Below are 19933 nucleotides of genomic sequence, written 5' to 3'. Positions count from 1 at the left end.
TTTAGCACAGCAGGAAGTATACAGTACATCAACAGTTTATTGGCTCCTGGCCACACAGAAGATAAACTGAAGAATGGTGTGAACAAGAGCACAGCAAAGCTCAGGTAAGACAACACAGCAACCGTGGGCTTTATTTTCATATACAGCAAAGACATACAGGAGTCCTGAGTGCAGTCAGTTGAAGGTTTCAATCCCTAATTGAATCTGAATGACATTTTTAAAACAGTCCACATGTAACAGAATGTTAAACTATTTTGGTTTTTGTTACTGTTGGGCTTCTCTCACATTGCTTTTTCTTTTTGCCCAGGATAAATCGCCTAGGCTAGCAAGATCTGATGATCCAAGATTATCTTGAGGCTTTGGCAGGGCCTAAAAGCACACGTGAGACATCACAGCCCAAGTGCAAACCCAAATCCCAGTAGAGAAAGGCTGAGAGGGAGACCAGTGACTTCCCCAAGAGGATTTATTAATTGTCTATAATTGTATAGTTTTTCCTTTTCATTGATTTACCTTTTCTGAAACGAAGCGGCCAGCCCCATACATTTTAAAAACAGGCTTGTTACTTTAGCTTTAATAATCTAATTATTTTTGCTACATTGGCAAGTAATGTTAGTAGGGATTTAAGGTTTAGTAATAGCATGTTTTTCTAACAAGCTGCATATAATAATACTTTATTCCTAAACAACATTTTTCCCTTTTATTTCCTTTATTTTACTTTTCCTTTACTAACTTTAAAGTCTCATGATTCAACTTTTGCTTAATAATTTTTAATCAGATTAGTAGTATTTTTACTTAAGTAAAAAAGTTTTGCCACTTTTGATTTAAATTCAGTGTTGAAACAAAACTGATTACCAATCTGTTGTGAAAATGTGTGTCCTGCTGCATTGTATCGAAGTTAGTTACTTGTAGACTTTTCCGCCTCCTAACAGCAGCTCTTAAAATTGAACAGACAGAAGTTTGACAACATCCTAATGCACAGTGCACTAAACATTTGTACAAACTCTTAAAAAATTATTAGTCATGTTTACAAAACAAAATTTTTATTTTAACCAGACCTGATTTTTTTCTACTGAGCAATATATATATATATATATATATATATATATATATATATATATATATATATACAGCGGTTTTCCAGGACAGGTTCCACTCGAAACAGGCTTCGCCAGGGTCGACCAAAGAAGTTGAGTCCAAATGTTCGGCGTCATATCCAGAAATGTGAGGGGTGTACTCACTTTTGTGATACACTGTATATATATATATATATATATATATATATATATATATACAGTGTATCACAAAAGTGAGTACACCCCTCACATTTCTGCAAATATTTCATTACATCTTTTTATGGGACAACACTATAGAAATAAAACTTGGATATAACTTAGAGTAGTCAGTGTACAGCTTGTATAGCAGTGTAGATTTACTGTCTTCTGAAAATAACTCAACACACAGCCATTAATGTCTAAATAGCTGGCAACATAAGTGAGTACACCCCACAGTGAACATGTCCAAATTGTGCCCAAATGTGCCGTTGTCCCTCCCTGGTGTCATGTGTCAAGGTCCCAGGTGTAAATGGGGAGCAGGGCTGTTAAATTTGGTGTTTTGGGTACAATTCTCTCATACTGGCCACTGGATATTCAACATGGCACCTCATGGCAAAGAACTCTCTGAGGATGTGAGAAATAGAATTGTTGCTCTCCACAAAGATGACCTGGGCTATAAGAAGATTGCTAACACCCTGAAACTGAGCTACAGCATGGTGGCCAAGGTCATACAGCGGTTTTCCAGGACAGGTTCCACTCGAAACAGGCTTCGCCAGGGTCGACCAAAGAAGTTGAGTCCAAATGTTCGGCGTCATATCCAGAGGTTGGCTTTAAAAAATAGACACATGAGTGCTGCCAGCATTGCTGCAGAGGTTGAAGACGTGGGAGGTCAGCCTGTCAGTGCTCAGACCATACGCCGCACACTGCATCAACTCAGTCTGCATGGTCGTCATCCCAGAAGGAAGCTGACGCACAAGAAAGCCCGCAAACAGTTTGCTGAAGACAAGCAGCCCAAGAACATGGATTACTGGAATGCCCTGTGGTCTGACGAGACCAAGATAAACTTGTTTGGCTCAGATGGTGTCCAGCATGTGTGGCGGCGCCCTGGTGAGAAGTACCAACACAACTGTATCTTGCCTACAGTCAAGCATGGTGGTGGTAGCATCATGGTCTTGGGCTGCATGAGTGTTGCTGGCACTGGGGAGCTGCAGTTCATTGAGGGAAACATGAATTCCAACATGTACTGTGACATTCTGAAACAGAGCATGATCCCCTCCCTTCGAAAACTGGGCCTCATGGCAGTTTTCCAACAGGATAACGACCCCAAACACAACCTCCAAGATGACAACTGCCTTGCTGAGGAAGCTGAAGGTAAAGGTGATGGATTAAACCCAATTGAGCACCTGTGGCGCATCCTCAAGTGGAAGGTGGAGGATTTCAAGGTGTCCAACATCCACCAGCTCCGTGATGTCATCATGGAGGAGTGGAAGAGGATTCCAGTAGCAACCTGTGCAGCTCTGGTGAATTCCATGCCCAGGAGGGTTAAGGCAGTGCTGGATAATAATGGTGGTCACACAAAATATTGACACTTTGGGCACAATTTGGAGTGTACTCACTTATGTTGCCAGCTATTTAGACATTAATGGCTGTGTGTTAAGTTATTTTCAGAAGACAGTAAATCTACACTGCTATACAAGTTGTACACTGACTACTCTAAGTTATATCCAAGTTTTATTTCTATAGTGTTGTCCCATGAAAAGATATAATAAAATATTTGCAGAAATGTGAGGGGTGTACTCACTTTTGTGATACACTGTATATATAATGAAACTTGATATATATATAAATATAATGAAACTCGATATATATAATGAAACTCTATATATATAATGAAACTCTATATATATATATATATATATATATATAATAAAACTCGATAAATATATAATGAAACTCGATATATATATAATGAAACTCGATATATACTGTATAAATTGAAACTCGATATATATAAATTGAAACTTGATATATATATAATGAAACTTGATATATATATATATATATATAAATATAATGAAACTCGATATATATAAATTGAAACTTGATATATATATAATGAAACTCGATATATATAAATTAAAACTCGATATATATAAATTAAAACTTGATATATATATAATGAAACTTGATATATATATAATGAAACTTGATTTATATACAATGAAACTCGATATATATATAATGAAACTCGATATATATATATATATGTATATATATTAGGGCTGTCGAAGTTAACGCGATAATAACGCATTAACGCGACCTCAATTTAACGCGATTAAAAAAATTAGTGCCATTAACGCAAATTCTAGTTCATGTTGACACTTGACTGGTAGAACAAACGTTTTAATGTCGGACTTGCCACCGTTTTTCATTTGCGGTTTGTTAACATAATGTAACCGATCGTGGTAGTGATGCACTTGCATAATAAAGAAATAAATACACGCTATATTCACAAGTTGTCGGGAGCAGAACACTTTATTACACTTAATTAACTTCTTCTTCTGTACCGAATACCGGAAAGCTGAGTCAAGCACGTTAGTTCATGAACTATGGAAGCCCCAAAGGGTCAAAACACACTCACTTCGTGTAGAAACGTCCATCAAACCATCGTCACGATACAACCACAGACAAGTCTGTTACAATAACTACGCCTTATCCCATCTAAAGCACCGCTGATCTACAATGTTTGCTGATGGAGAAATTCTAACCTACAATCTGACATTTACTGCCTAATATGTGAGTGAATAAAACTCCCTTACAGTTTTCTCTTGTCCCAGCAGTTTTTAACATAAGTACATTTAGCATAAAATGTGTTCACCATTTTAATTGTAACATTTCACTTAAAAATCCTTGTTTTCTATAACATTTACACAGATTTTTTTTAATGCGATTAATCGCGATTAACTATATGAAATTCTGAGATTAATCGCGATTAAAAATTTTAATCGTTTGACAGCCCTAATATATATATATTGAATGATATATATATATATATATATACAGTATATATATATATATATATATACAGTGTATCACAAAAGTGAGTACACCCCTCACATTTCTGCAAATATTTTATTATATCTTTTCATGGGACAACACTATAGAAATGAAACTTGGATATAACTTAGAGTAGTCAGTGTACAGCTTGTATAGCAGTGTAGATTTACTGTCTTCTGAAAATAACTCAACACACAGCCATTAATGTCTAAATGGCTGGCAACATAAGTGAGTACACCCCACAGTGAACATGTCCAAATTGTGCCCAAAGTGTCAATATTTTGTGTGACCACCATTATTATCCAGCACTGCCTTAACCCTCCTGGGCAAGGAATTCACCAGAGCTGCACAGGTCGCTACTGGAATCCTCTTCCACTCCTCCATGATGACATCACGGAGCTGGTGGATGTTAGACACCTTGAACTCCTCCACCTTCCACTTGAGGATGCGCCACAGGTGCTCAATTGGGTTTAGTCCATCACCTTTACCTTCAGCTTCCTCAGCAAGGCAGTTTTCATCTTGGAGGTTGTGTTTGGGGTCGTTATCCTGTTGGAAAACTGCCATGAGGCCCAGTTTTCGAAGGGAGGGGATCATACTCTGTTTCAGAATGTCACAGTACATGTTGGAATTCATGTTTCCCTCAATGAACTGCAGCTCCCCAGTGCCAGCAACACTCATGCAGCCCAAGACCATGATGCTACCACCACCATGCTTGACTGTAGGCAAGATACAGTTGTCTTGGTACTTCTCACCAGGGCGCCGCCACACATGCTGGACATTATCTGAGCCAAAAAAGTTTATCTTGGTCTCGTCAGACCACAGGGCGTTCCAGTAATCCATGTTCTTGGACTGCTTGTCTTCAGCAAACTGTTTGCGGGCTTTCTTGTGCGTCAGCTTCCTTCTGGGATGACGACCATGCAGACCGAGTTGATGCAGTGTGCGGCGTATGGTCTGAGCACTGACAGGCTGACCTCCCACATCTTCAACCTCTGCAGCAATGCTGGCAGCACTCATGTGTCTATTTTTTAAAGCCAACCTCTGGATATGACGCCGAACACGTGGACTCGACTTCTTTGGTCGACCCTGGCGAAGCCTGTTCCGAGTGGAACCTGTCCTGGAAAACCGCTGTATGACCTTGGCCACCATGCTGTAGCTCAGTTTCTGGGTGTTAGCAATCTTCTTATCGCCCAGGCCATCTTTGTGGAGAGCAACAATTCTATTTCTCACATCCTCAGAGAGTTCTTTGCCATGAGGTGCCATGTTGAATATCCAGTGGCCAGTATGAGAGAATTGTACCCAAAACACCAAATTTAACAGCCCTGCTCCCCATTTACACCTGGGACCTTGACACATGACACCAGGGAGGGACAACGACACATTTGGGCACAATTTGGACATGTTCACTGTGGGGTGTACTCACTTATGTTGCCAGCTATTTAGACATTAATGGCTGTGTGTTGAGTTATTTTCAGAAGACAGTAAATCTACACTGCTATACAAGCTGTACACTGACTACTCTAAATTATATCCAAGTTTCATGTCTATAGTGTTGTCCCATGAAAAGATATAATGAAATAATTGCAGAAATGTGAGGGGTGTACTTACTTTTGTGATACACTGTATATATATACTGTATATATATACAGTATATACAGTGGGGGAAATAAGTATTTGATCCCCTGCTGTTTTTTAAGTTTACCCCCTTACAAAGACTTGAACAGTCTATAATTTTTATGGAAGGTTTATTTTAACAGAGAGAGACAGAATATCAACAAAAAATCCAGAAAAAAAACATTAAATAAAAGTTATAAATTAATTTGTATTTAATTAAGGGAAATAAGTATTTGATCCCCTACCAACCAGCAAGAATTCTGACCCCCACAGACCAGTTATGTGCTCATGAGGCACACAAATTAGTCCTGTCCCTGTATAAAAGACTCCTGTCACAGAATCAGTTTCTTCCGTTCAAATCTCTCGACCACCATGGGCAAGACCAAAGAGCTATCAAAGGACGTCAGGGACAAGATTGTAGACCTGCACAAGGCTGGAATGGGCTACAAGACCATCAGCAAGAAGCTTGGTGAGAAAGAGACCACTGTTGGTGCGATAATTCGAAAATGGAAGAAATACAAGATCACAGTCAATCACCCTCACTCTGGAGCTCCATGCAAGATCTCACCTGGTGGGGTAAGAATGATTCTGAGAAAGGTGAGGTCAGCCCAGAATTACATGGGAGGAGCTTGTCAATGATCTCAAGGGAGCTGGGAGCAGAGAAATGCTGGATATGACCCCAAGAACACCATCCCCACCGGGCATTTCTTTGCCTCCAAACACGGCGAGTGGAGTTGATGCCAAAGAGCTCAATTTTGGTCTCATCTGACCATATCACATTCTCCCAAGCTTTCTCTGAATCATTCAGGTGTTCATTGGCAAACTTCAGATGGGCCTGTACATGAGCCTTCTTGAGCAAAGAGACTTTGCGGGCACTGCAGGATCTCAATCCATTACAGCGAAGTGTGTTACTAATGGTTTTCTTGGTGACTGTGCTCCCAGCTCCCTTGAGATAATTGACAAGCTCCTCCCGTGTAATTCTGGACTGACCTCACCTTTCTCAGAATCATTCTTACCCCACCAGGTGAGATCTTGCATGGAGCTCCAGAGTGAGGGTGATTGACTGTGATCTTGTATTTCTTCCATTTTCGAATTATCGCACCAACAGTGGTCTCTTTCTCACCAAGCTTCTTGCTGATGGTCTTGTAGCCCATTCCAGCCTTGTGCAGGTCTACAATCTTGTCCCTGACGTCTTTTGATAGCTCTTTGGTCTTGCCCATGGTGGTCGAGAGATTTGAACGGAAGAAACTGATTCTGTGACAGGAGTCTTTTATACAGGGACAGGACAGTACTGGACGTTGTAACGTTGTCATGTTAGTTATAGAGTTGCCAACCGTCCCCTAAAATACAGAATCGTTCCTTATTTGGAAACTAAACGTCGTGTTCAGTATTGAACTGATACGGGACGCGCTTTGTTCTGTATTTTTATCAATGGGAGAGAAATTCTGCAGATTAGACTGAGACAGGGCGACGTGTGTGAAACAGAAGGAAACTGCTGCTGTCGTAGGAATAAGAAAGCGTCTGGTTATTATTTTAAGTAGTATTTAAGTTGTGTGCGCAGACATATCAGCATAAACTTTGTACTATTCCATTGTTTAAGTAGCGCATTGGGCAGCGCGTCCAGAACCGGGGCTGCATGTCAGTGTGAAGATAGATTATGTAAAAATGTTGTTTGCACTATTGAGAAAAAAAGTTACATGATGTTCTTTACAGTGGGGGTTCTAGACCATTTGGGGGGCTATGTTAGAGGGGCCAATTACTTAATAAAATGTGGGTTACTTTGGTGTGCAATCTTGTCGCTGTGTGTTCGCAAGTTTGCAGTTAGGGGGGCCGTAGGGTGGGCCAAGCTGGTTGTCACAGGGGCACTGGCCCAACATCCCACCCCACACCCTATGCCTTCTGCCAACACGCCAGCCCAGGGTGTTCCTTATTTCTGAAAGTTGGCAACCCTAGTTTTATACACAAAAGTCAGAACAGGGGTCAGATCATGTCGTCACGTTATTACTATCAATGTGTGTTTGTTTATTATTTGAAACAAAACTGAAGACTGAAACCTTTTCAATTTTGGGATTTGAAGTGAAAAACTAATGACCAAAGGTACACGAACCCCTTTGCATTGCGCTTGGGGGGTAGTTTTCATTCCATATATATACTATATATATAAATATATATATATATATATATATAAAGTTTCATTTTATATACAGTATATCAAGTTTCAATGTATATATACAGTGGGGCCAAAAAGTATTTAGTCAGCCACTGATTGTGCAAGTTCTCCTACTTAGAAAGATGAGAGAGGTCTGTACTTTTCATCATAGGTACACTTCAACTATGAGAGACAAAATGAGGAAAAAAAATCCAGGAAATCACATTGTAGGTTTTTTTAAGAATTTATTGGTAAATTATGGTGGAAAATAAGTATTTGGTCACCCACAAACAAGCAAGATTTCTGGCTCTCACAGACCTGTAACTTCTTCTTTAAGAAGCTCTTCTGTCCTCCACTCGTTACCTGTATTAATGGCACCTGTTTGACCTTGTTATCTGTATAAAAGACACCTGTCCACAGCCTCAAACAGTCAGACTCCAAACTCAACCATGGCCAAGACCAAAGAGCTGTCGAAGGACACCAGGAAGAAAATTGTAGACCTGCACCAGGCTGGGAAGAGTAAATCTACAATAGGCAAGCAGGTTGGTGTGAATAAATCAACTGTGGGAGCAATTGTGAGAAAATGGAAGACATACAAGACCATTGATAATCTCCCTCGATCTGGGGCCCCACGCAAGATCTCATCCCGTGGGGTCAAAATGATCATGAGAACGGTGAGCAAAAATCCCAGAACTACACGGAGGGACCTGATGAATGACCTGCAGAGAGCTGGGACCAAAGTAACAAAGGCTACCATCAGTAACACACTACGCCGAGAGGGACTCAAATCCTGCAGTGCCAGGCGTGTCCCCCTGCTTAAGCCAGTACATGTCCAGGCCCGTCTGAAGTTTGCCAGAGAGCATATGGATGATCCAGAAGAGGGTTGGGAGAATATCATGTGGTCAGATGAAACCAAAATGGAACTTTTTGGTAAAAACTCAACTCGTCGTGTTTGGAGGCTGAGTTGCATCCCAAGAACACCATACCTACTGTGAAGCTTGGGGGTGGAAACATCATGCTTTGGGGCTGTTTATCTGCAAAGGGGACAGGACGACTGATCCGTGTTAAGGGAAGAATGAACAGGGCCATGTATCGTGAGATTTTAAGTTAAAACCTCCTTCCATCAGTGAGAGCATTGAAGATGGAACGTAGCTGGGTCTTCCAGCATGACAATGATCCCAAACACACCGCTCGGGCAACGAAGGAGTGGCTCTGTAAAAAGCATTTCAAGGTCCTGGAGTGGCCTAGCCAGTCTCCAGACCTCAACCCCATAGAAAATTTGTGGAGGGAGTTGAAAGTCCGTGTTGCCCAGCGACAGCCCCAAACCATCACTGCTCTAGAGGAGATCTGTATGGAGGAATGGGCCAAAATACCAGATACAGTGTGTGCAAACCTGGTGAAGACTTACAGGAAACGTTTGACCTCCGTCATTGCCAACAAAGGTTATGTTACAAAGTATTAAGTTGAACTTTTGTTATTGACCAAATACTTATTTTCCACCATAATTTACAAATAAATTCTTTAAAAATCCTACAATGTGATTTCCTGGATTTTTTTTCTAATTTTGTCTCTCATAGTTGAAGTGTTCCTATGATGAAAATTACAGACCTCTCTCATCTTTCTAAGTAGGAGAACTTGCACAATCAGTGGCTGACTAAATACTTTTTGGAAGAGGGTTGGGAGAATATCATGTGGTCAGATGAAACCAAAATGAAACCATAAATATGCTATGACATAGATGTCCCTGACTAGTTTATTTAATATTCTGACTTCAGAACAACTTAAAATTACATGTTTGTTTGGAACTCGTTTCCCTTTTTTAACCTGTAATAGTTCATCTCACTTGTTATAGGACTGTATATCAAGTTTCATTATACAGTATATATATCGAGTTTCATTATATATATATATGACCGCTGTATGACCTTGCTGGCACTGGGGAGCTGCAGTTCATTGAGGGAAACATGAATTCCAACATGTACTGTGACATTCTGAAACAGAGCATGATCCCCTCCCTTCGAAAACTGGGCCTCATGGCAGTTTTCCAACAGGATAATGACCCCAAACACAACCTCCAAGATGACAACTGCCTTGCTGAGGAAGCTGAAGGTAAAGGTGATGGACTAAAGAAGAAGAAGAACCTTTATTGTCATTATACTTGCGTACAACGAAATTTTGTTTGACACTCTCCGAGAGATAAAAAAGAAGAAGCAAAAGTATTTACATAGCATATGGATATTTACACAATAACCAGTACAATTTAAGTATGGATTTTAGGATGAATAATAAATTAATTATGGATGAATATATAAGTAAAGTGACTGTGCTATGTGGAGATACCAGTTCAGTTTCCAAAGTGATGATTTATGCTTGAGTGAGAGAATGGTTCTTGAGTGCTCAATGGTAAACCCAATTGAGCACCTGTAGCACATCCTCAAGTGGAAGGTGGAGGAGTTCAAGGTGTCTAACATCCACCAGCTCCGTGATGTCATCATGGAGGAGTGGAAGAGGATTCCAGTAGCAACCTGTGCAGCTCTGGTGAATTCCATGCCCAGGAGGGTTAAGGCAGTGCTGGATAATAATGGTGGTCACACAAAATATTGACACTTTGGGCACAATTTGGACATGTTCACTGTGGGGTGTACTCACTTATGTTGCCAGCCATTTAGACATTAAGGGCTGTGTGTTGAGTTATTTTCAGAAGACAGTAAATCTACACTGCTATACAAGTTGTACACTGACTACTCTAAGTTATATCCAAGTTTTATTTCTATAGTGTTGTCCCATGAAAAGATATAATAAAATATTTGCAGAAATGTGAGGGGTGTACTCACTTTTGTGATACACTGTATATATATATATATATATATATATATATATATATATATATATATATAATAACAAGAAATATTACCTCAAAATTGGTGATTGTTACATAATCAAACTTACTTGCTCACATTTAAAAAAAAAAATAGGTGGGCTGTGTGTATATTTTTTTACCAAGCCGTTTTTAGAAAACCAACTATAACTTATGAAATCACACATTATTTTTAGACATAACAGCACGTGTCACAATTATTTAGTCAAAAAAGTAGAAGAAATATGCTATGACATACAGTAGATGTCCCTGACCAGTTTATTTAATATTCTGACTTCAGAACAACTTAAAATTACATGTTTGTTTGGAACTCGTTTCCCTTTTTTAACCTGGAATAGTTCATCTCACTTGTTATAGGACTCATTTGGTGTTGTCAGCTGCCTCCCTCCTGACACTTTGTCACATCCCTTTACCTGACATGGCGTTTTAGAACTGGCTTCAACTGACCGCAAGAACATCCAGCTGCCTTTCACTTATTGAAAATGAATTCATAATCGTCTTTACAGTAGATTCTGTAAATGTTAGGTTTTTTTTATTTCCTAAAGTAGCAACAAAAAAAAAACTCAAGCTATATGGCCAAAAGTAACAGCTAATTCAAGTCCACAACATGCGAGATAGCAGCAGTGTTGTAAAGAACCACAAACTGCCCCGATGCTCTACTGTACCAGATGTATTCCTGAACATGTATATGGTACAGTAAATCAACCAAAAATAAGAACATTCAGGAATATACAGATGATGGGACTTTAATGTACTGGATCAAATACACACCCCTACCATCCCTCCTTCTTCCCTCCCCTCTCTTAATTAACTGAGGAAATTCTCTCACTATACAGATTACACATGAACAGCAGATTAATAGTACACCAACATTTTGACTCTAAAGCTTTCTGTAATAAACTTCTTTTTTTTTTTTTTTTTTCAAATTTACTGCTTACTAAGAAAAGATCAGGGATGAAATATAAAATCCTGGTGCAAAGCAGAAGATTTGATAGGAGGTTTCTGATTGTTTTTAAATGTTTGTCACACTAAATGATTTCAAAACACTAAACAGAACATAAAATTACATAATGTTACATAATGTTGCATAAAAACACCACCAATGTTATTTACACAATATGGTAAAAGTATTTTGACTCTTGACTGCAAGCTTGTTGGACATTCCATTCCAAAATCACAACCTGCCTTTTTGCAGCTACAACTGCATTCACTCTTCTGGGAAGCCTTTTTACAACATATCAGGCTGTATGTGTAGGAGTCAATGCTCCTGGCCTGGCCAGGATTGTAACAGGCACAATTTGCCCTGAGTAAGGGAAGACGTTTGACATGACTGCTGCAAATGCAACCTTTGCTGGCTGGTCAAGGCTATTGTGACTCTCCATATGCATCACAACTCTCTGTGAGACTTCACCTTATTCTAAATCTACTTATTCCAGTGCCTGATTTCACATATTTGGCCCGGATTGTCTGGATTAGTGGTACAATACAGGTCTGGATATACAGTAACTAGATAAAGGGAGTGGGGCAGAAAGGTGAGACCCTCCATACCAAATTCATCACCAAACTATGTCTTTATGGAACTCATCTGGTACATTCATGCAGAAACAGGAACAAGCACTTTTAAATTGCCACTTGGTTGATAGCACATAATTTATTTTGTTCACCTTTTAGCAATAGGTGTGGCTGAGGATGTGTCTAACATGTTTAATTGCATTTATTAACTAAAATTAATTATCATAATTTTTTCTGAAACATGCAGTTTTATTCACAACATTACATTACAATAAAAAGGTCTTAGAACAGAAAGATTTGTGGTGGTGTCCACAAGCTATTTAAAGCCTCTTAATACCTAAGCCTTGTGCCATGGGCCACATACAATAATTTTGACTGCTGTAAAGTACTGATAGGGACAATAAGTTCATTAAAAATGTATGAATTTGAAAACAAATGCATAAAATGGCTTCACATGCAAATAGATAATAACTTACCTTCACCTCACATTTCTTATGGCAGGATAATTTGCACACTAAAAAATAAATAAAAAACAATAAGCAGTTTTAGAACAAACACACACATACACACACACACCATATATACTGTGTATTTTTTTTAAAGAAATCTAAATCAAATCAATATTTTGTGTGATCACCCTTTGCCTTCAAAACAGCATTGATTCTTCTAGGTACACTTGCACAAAGTTGGGGGTTTTGTAGTTTTATAGGCAGATGTATAATTTGTATAATAACCAATTATACCAAACAGGTGATAATGATCATCATTTTTATATGTAAATTAAAACACAGTCATTAACTGAAACAGAAACAGCTGTGTAGGAGGCTTAAAACTGGGGGAACAACCAAACTTTGCTACAAAGGTGCAGTTGTGGAAGACAGTTTCATGTCACAGGTCATCCACCATGGCAAGACTGAGCACAGCAACAACACACAGGGTAGTTATACTGCATGAGCAAGGTCTCTCCCACACAAAGATTTTAAAGCAGACTGAGGTTCCAAGATGTGCTATTCAAGCACGAAGAAATGGGCAGTGTTGAGGACTGTGGACACAGTGGTCAGCCAAGGAAATCTGGTGCAGCAGCTTGCTTCACCACTGGGAGAAACCAGTGAGACCAGTGTATGAGCCCAGATCTCAACACCATCTGTTTGGGATTACATGAAGCGATAGAATGACTTAAGCAAGCCTACATCCACAGAAGATCTGTGGTTAGTTCTCCAAGATGTTTGAACAACCTCCCTGCGAAGTTCCTTCAATAACTGTATGCAGGGAGCCTAGAAGAATTGATGCACATTTTGAGGCAAAGAGTGCTCACACCAAGTATGGATTGGATTTAAATTTATCTTTTGTACATTCACTTTGAATTTTGTTAATTGACGAACTTCCAAAAAGGACCATTCCTGATCAAGCTTCTACCATAGAAAGGTTAACTAATCACAAGCATGCTGATTAAGCTGCCTTATGCAGTCCTTGCTGAATTTCTTCTGGTCTAGACTTTTTCAGACTAAGTCATCCCAAAGGTGTTTGATGGGGTTAAGGAGTTTCACACCAAACTCATCCAACCATGCCACACACAGATTGTGGAATATCTAGTAGGAAGGAGATTTTGTGAACTGACTCCTTGCAATCTTGGCATTATAGTACCATAATCAAATTCATTAAGCTCTTTCAAAAGACCTTTTTTTTTTTTTTTCACAAATGTTTGTAAACGCAGACCTCATGGCTAGATGCTTGATTTTAGTACATTACCTGTGGCAGTGGCATATACTTTTTGTCCATATCGTGTCTGCAGAGCCACAAAGCTAAAATTTACTTTATTGTGCTGCCATCAAGTGGTGATTTGCTGGCTAATACAGGTGGTTCTGTTAGAGTACAAAACGTCGGTTTATTAATCTCAAATCTCTATTAATTTAAAAATCAGTAATTAAAACATTATAATATTTTCTACAAACTCGTTTAAAATTATGAACTAAATTAACTAAGCTTGGGTTGTCACAAGTTTTTGGAAAGTATTGGAGGCCTAAAATGCAGGAATGGCTGCATATTAACAAATGATATTTTCCCTATACTGTCCCAACCTTTTCTAATTTGGGGCTGTGTATTTACAGAAATGAATACATTTGTAAAATAGAGAAAACATATCATATGTATTGAGCACCTGTTTTGTTACAATTCAGCTGCATTCTGCAAAGATTTAGCTACATTCAAAAAAGTTGGGACACTTAAAAAAAATGCATTAAAAACCAAAAATTGTAATTTGTTAGATCGCTTGAAAGTAAAAAGAAAATATTTTCAGTGCATTCACGGATGAACTTAACTGTATTTTGTAAATGTATGAGTCTTGTCTCTACAACAAGAATAGACAAAAATTCCACTTGCAAAACTGCAACAATTTGTATCTTTAACTCCCAACTGATTAAAAAGTAAAAGAAAAAAGTAATGATACCCAGTGCTTAACATGCCTCTGTCACTGCTATTTTTTAAATTCATTGCAGGCATCAATTTCTAAATTTGCTTGAATTTTACCAATTGAATTACCAATTGAAAACACTGAAAATCTATTCTTTGTCCTTTGTCTGGTAAATAAAGACATGCATTTTTAAAAAGATACTGACATATTCTATTTATAAATTTCTCCTTTTTTCACCCAATCATTTATGTCCATTTGGACCCCATCTTTCTCACAATGCTGCTGCCACACCCGAACAGGTTGTCACCTCTGTCAGGCATGCAGCTGCATGGGAGAGTCAAGCACTGAAATCCGTGATCAGTAGCCCCCAGTGCAGGCGTCTGGAACAGCCAGCAGAAGTTGTTAGCCAGCATTTAGGTGCACCTATCCAGTACGTACATTCACTGATTATTTTATAAGCCACATTTAGAGTCATGGCCAAAAATATTGCATATTACAAATGCTTTAGTATTCATGACTTTACTCATTTTCAACTCCAAATGAATATTTGGTAGCACACCATTAGGAAACAAAAACTTGCTTTTTCAATAAGTAGTTTTTACACATTTCTACTAGAATTTTGTTACCAACTGCTGTTTTGAGATTTTTCCACTAGTGTTTGATTGGATTTCAATTTTGACTATTAGCTGGCAACTTCAGAACTTTCCAGTCCTTTGTCTTAATCCATGTCTGGGTGCTTTGTAAAGTATGCTTTGGGTCATTGTCCTGCAGGAAGACCCATGACCTCTAATGGAGACCCAACTTTATGACACTATACCCCCTTAATTGTACTTCAAACCTCTTTGGTAGTATTCAGATTTTCAGATAGGTTGCAATAGTCAAGACATTTAGTACCAAAAGTAGCAAAGTTACCCAAAAACATATGGGAACATTCATCATGTTTGATCATAGGGATCATTTTCTTCTCTTTGAAGACCATATTTCATTTTCTGTAAATGCTAGGATGTGCTTCACTAAAAAGCTCTATTCAAGGCGCCCAGGTGGCGCAGCGGGATATTCCGCTGACGCACCAGCACCGAGTTTCTGAACCTCCCGGTTCGAGGCTCGGTGTTGCCACCGGTCGGCTGGGCGCCATCTGGCGGGCATAATTGGCAGTGCCTGCAGGGTGGGGGACCGGACTATATGTGGGTGGGTGGGTCTTCATGCGCTGTGTAAGGACCCTGATTTGCAGAAGAGACGCCCGTGCAGAATGCACAGACGAGAAGAGGAGGGCTGTACACGTGTAAAGAAGGCGTGGGGCAGCGGCGTGCTCTCCTTGGATGCAGGTCTGGTGTGCCTGTTAGCAGCGGAAGACAGATTGGAAGCGCTAAAAATTGGGAGAAAAATTGGGAAGAAAATTCGGAGAAAAATAATTAAAAAAAAATAAAATAAATAAAAAAGCTCTATTCCAGTCTCATCTGTCCACAGGACATTGTACCAGAAGGTTTGTGGGTTCCTTAGTTAGGTTCTGGCAAAACCTAGTCTCTTGTCTCTATTGGTTTATCAGCAGTGGGATCCTAATGGGTCTCCTACTATGTACCATTTCATTTAGATGACAAAGAATAGTGCGAGCTGACACTGTTGTACACTCTGTGTGTAGGTCAGCTGGAATTTCTTTGGCCAACATTCAAGTAATCCTACACTGGATCATTTTTCAATTTTCCCCTTTCCGTCCACATCCAGGGCAGTCAGCTACAGTGCCATGCACTGTAAACCTCTTAATGACAATAAACTTTATGTTCTATGGAGGTGGACTTGAATTTGAAATTGTCCATGATTTTGCAAACATTTGCTTCTCAAATCCTTTGGCTATTAATACACTGTCCTTAATTTCTTTTCTCTGTGCTCAGTGTGGTACATACAGACACAAAGATTGCATCAATGTGCCTCCATTTAAACTGGTTATATTGAAAATTACAATATCTTCCATATTTCTTTCCCTCACCTCTTCTGACAGCTTCTTAGTTTTCACTATGGTTTCAACACACCTTGAACACATCTCTAGATGCTGTTTATATAATACATTACACGACACATATTAAGTGCATTATTGAGCTCCTAAGGATTTAATAATGATGTTGCTAAATAATATGCTAAATAATGATGTGATTTCAAAAAGGGGATGTCTACAGATAATTGTAATCATGATTTGATGCAAAAACTGTATCCACAAAAGGCTGAAATGTGGACCCGTCTGACCACAGAAGTTGTCTTTTGGTAAATCTCAGATGACTTTGGGCCAAGAGAAGTCACTGGCATTTCTGTGCAAAATTAATATATGGTTTCCTCTTAGCATTCATAATGTATCTGCAAACTGTGTTAAGTTTGTTTGTTTATTAGGGTTTTAACGTCATGTTTTACACTCTTTGGTTACATTCATGACAGACACACGGTAGTTACTCGTTACACAAGATTCATCACTTCTCAAGGTTATATCAAACACAGTCATGGACAATTTTGTATCGCCAGTTCACCTCACTTGCATGTCTTTGGACTGTGGGAGGAAACCGGAGCACCCGGGGTAAACCCACGCAGACACGGGGAGAACATGCAAACTCCACACAGAAAGGACCCGGACAACCCCACCTGGGGATCGAACTCAGGACCTTCTTGCTGTGAGGCGATCTGTGTATGATTTTCCAAAGTACACCTGAGCCCTTAAATGAATGAGGCCCTTAAAGAAATGGTAACATTACAAAGAAGTATTAACAAATGAAATGAAGTTGCTCAAAGTACACTATATTGCCAAAAGTATTAGTTTGTCTGCCTTCACACGCATATGAACTTGAGTGACATCCCATTCTTAATCCATAGGGTTTAATATGATGTCGGCCCACCCTTTGCAGCTATAACAGCTTCAACTCTTCTGGGAAGGCTTTCCACAAGGTTTAGGAGTGTGTTTATGGGAATTTTTGATCATTCTTTCAGAAGCGCATTTGTGAGGTCAGACACTGATGTTGGACGAGAAGGCCTGGCTCACAGTCTCCGCTCCAATTCATCCCAAAGGTGTTCTATCGGGTTGAGGCCAGGACTCTGTGCAGGCCAGTCAAGTTCTTTCACACCAAACTCGCTCATCCATGTCTTCACACTTGGCACAAACTTTACACTTGGCAAAATGCAGTCAGACAAGTACCGTTCTCCTGGCAACCACCAAATCCAGACTCGTCCATCGGATTGCCAGACGGAGAAGCGTGATTTGTCACTCCAGAGAACATGTCTCCACTGCTCTAGAGTCCAGTGGCGGAGTGCTTTACACCACTGCACAAAATTTTTTTTCTGATTTGGGATTGTAATTCTAGATGTATGTGTTACATTTTATGCCCAGTAATGCATTTTGTGTTTACTTGTGTTGTATTTATTTTGTATAAAAATTAGTTGAAAGATCTGACACATTAAAATGTGACAAATTAGCAAAAATAGAACAAATTGGGTGCGGTTAAATACTTCTGCACAGCACTGTAGCTCTGCAAAAAAAGTATAAAGAGTTATAAATCATTTTCTATTTTTGGGTGGTTAAATACAAAGCCCTTTTTCCAGAAAAGTGGGAACACTTTTTAAAATACAATAAAAATTATCTCTGTAATTTGTTATTTCACTTGAAACTTTAACAGACAAAAAGACAAAGATTTTCAGGTGCTTTCAATAATGAGCTTAATTCAATATGTTAAATATAAACAAATTTAGAAACTGAGGCCTGCAACCCAATCAGAAAAGTTCAAACAAGCTGCTCAGGTGGTGCAGCGGTAAAGTACGCTAGCACACCAGAGTTGGTGTTTGAATACATCGTATTAAATCTCAGCTCTGCCTTCCGACTAGGCTGGGCGGCTTCATGAACAACGATTGGCTGTTGTTCAGGGTTAGGAGTAAAAAGTCGGATCATAGGTCCTCATAACTGGTGCAACTGCGGCCCCTGCTGGCTGACTAATGGCGCCTGCACAGGGCTGAGGAATAATGCTGATGGGGGTGTGGTCCTCCATACACAGTGCCCGTCGGTGTATGAACTCGACTCATGCAGGTGAAAAATGCAGTCTGTACTGACTGTACGTGCCGGAGGGGGCGTATGTCAGTTGAGAGGCATCCTCAGTCAGCGGTGAAGGGTCGAATCAGTATAGAGGACACGCATTCAGGGTAATTGGACACGACTAGATTAGGGAAGAAAATTGCGGGGAAAATTATAAATAATTTTTTTTTTAAAAGAAAAGTTAAAACAGAGACATGCCACTGGGTCACCACCTTTTATTGTAATTATACTTTTTAATCATTTGGAAATTCAAGATACTAAATGATCAGGCTTTTGATTAGTCCTTCCAAACCAAGGATGTGTGGCTCCGATCCTGGAGGTCTGGGGCCTGGGCAGTAATGGTGCTCTCATGTTTGTCGGATTTGCTGGCCGCTACTTGTTGGCTTCTGGCTGTGCCTGGTTTCTGACCCCTAGGGTCCCATCCCAATTATAGACAAAGGCGCAGAGCTCGGGGGTTCTAGGTCATAGGAACTTGTGGTGATCAGGGATGTTAAGTTGCTGTCGCTCTGCCTCTCTGGTCCGATCACTCAGGTTTGTTGACGGTGTGGAAGGTGGGCTCTGATGTCCTGTGACAGCCCTCATGACTGTGTTTCCATGCTCGCTCTCTTTTTTAGTTATGCTGTAATAATTAGGTGTGCCAGATTCTCACAATGTTCTCTGCAAAACTGACATTTTACTCTTTATGATTTCACATTTTAATTACATCTTACTGCAATTTCCCTCTGGGATCAATAAAGTATTCTGATTCTGATGTTTTTCACCGAGGTGGTTCTGACGGACACCTGTTTACCCACCCGAGGTTGAAGACAAGTCAAGACTGCTGTGCCAACAGTGCTGCTCCTGCTAGATATGACAGACACCTGTCATGTTGCACCAAAAATGTCCTGAACTCACCATTGACTTTACCACAGACTGGACTAAATAATGAAGAACTCCAATTGCTTTTTTATTATTTTTCCTAATTATACGTTTTAGTTTAAATTATTTTTGTGTGTGTACTATTTATGATTTGTGTAAGTCTGATTAATTTCCCTGCTGAGTCTGGTTCACTAAATGTTGCAGTTTCCAAGTGAAATCTTTGCCCATTAATGCTGATATAAAACTTGAGCTGCTCAACAGTCTGTGGTCACTATTGTCTGATTCTCCTCTTTATGATGCACCATACATGTTCAATAGAAGACAGATCTGGACTGCAGGCAGGTCA

At 39.5% G+C, this 19933-nt stretch overlaps 1 protein-coding gene across 2 annotated transcripts in view; it reads right to left on the bottom strand.

The window, feature by feature from the left end:
• The window catches only part of tns1a (tensin 1a), a 116443-nt gene extending 103678 nt beyond the window's left edge, over positions 1 to 12765 (bottom strand). For both annotated transcript variants that reach the window (XM_062997635.1, XM_062997636.1), the window contains exon 1: positions 12736 to 12765. The gene's annotated coding sequence lies outside the window, so the exon portion shown is untranslated. The remainder of the gene's footprint in view (positions 1 to 12735) is intronic.
• Positions 12766 to 19933: the final 7168 nt, after the last annotated feature.

The sequence above is a fragment of the Trichomycterus rosablanca genome, chromosome 6 (assembly GCF_030014385.1).
Source record: "Trichomycterus rosablanca isolate fTriRos1 chromosome 6, fTriRos1.hap1, whole genome shotgun sequence".
Taxonomy (NCBI): domain Eukaryota; kingdom Metazoa; phylum Chordata; class Actinopteri; order Siluriformes; family Trichomycteridae; genus Trichomycterus; species Trichomycterus rosablanca.
This window is presented reverse-complemented; position numbering and strand designations above follow the sequence as displayed.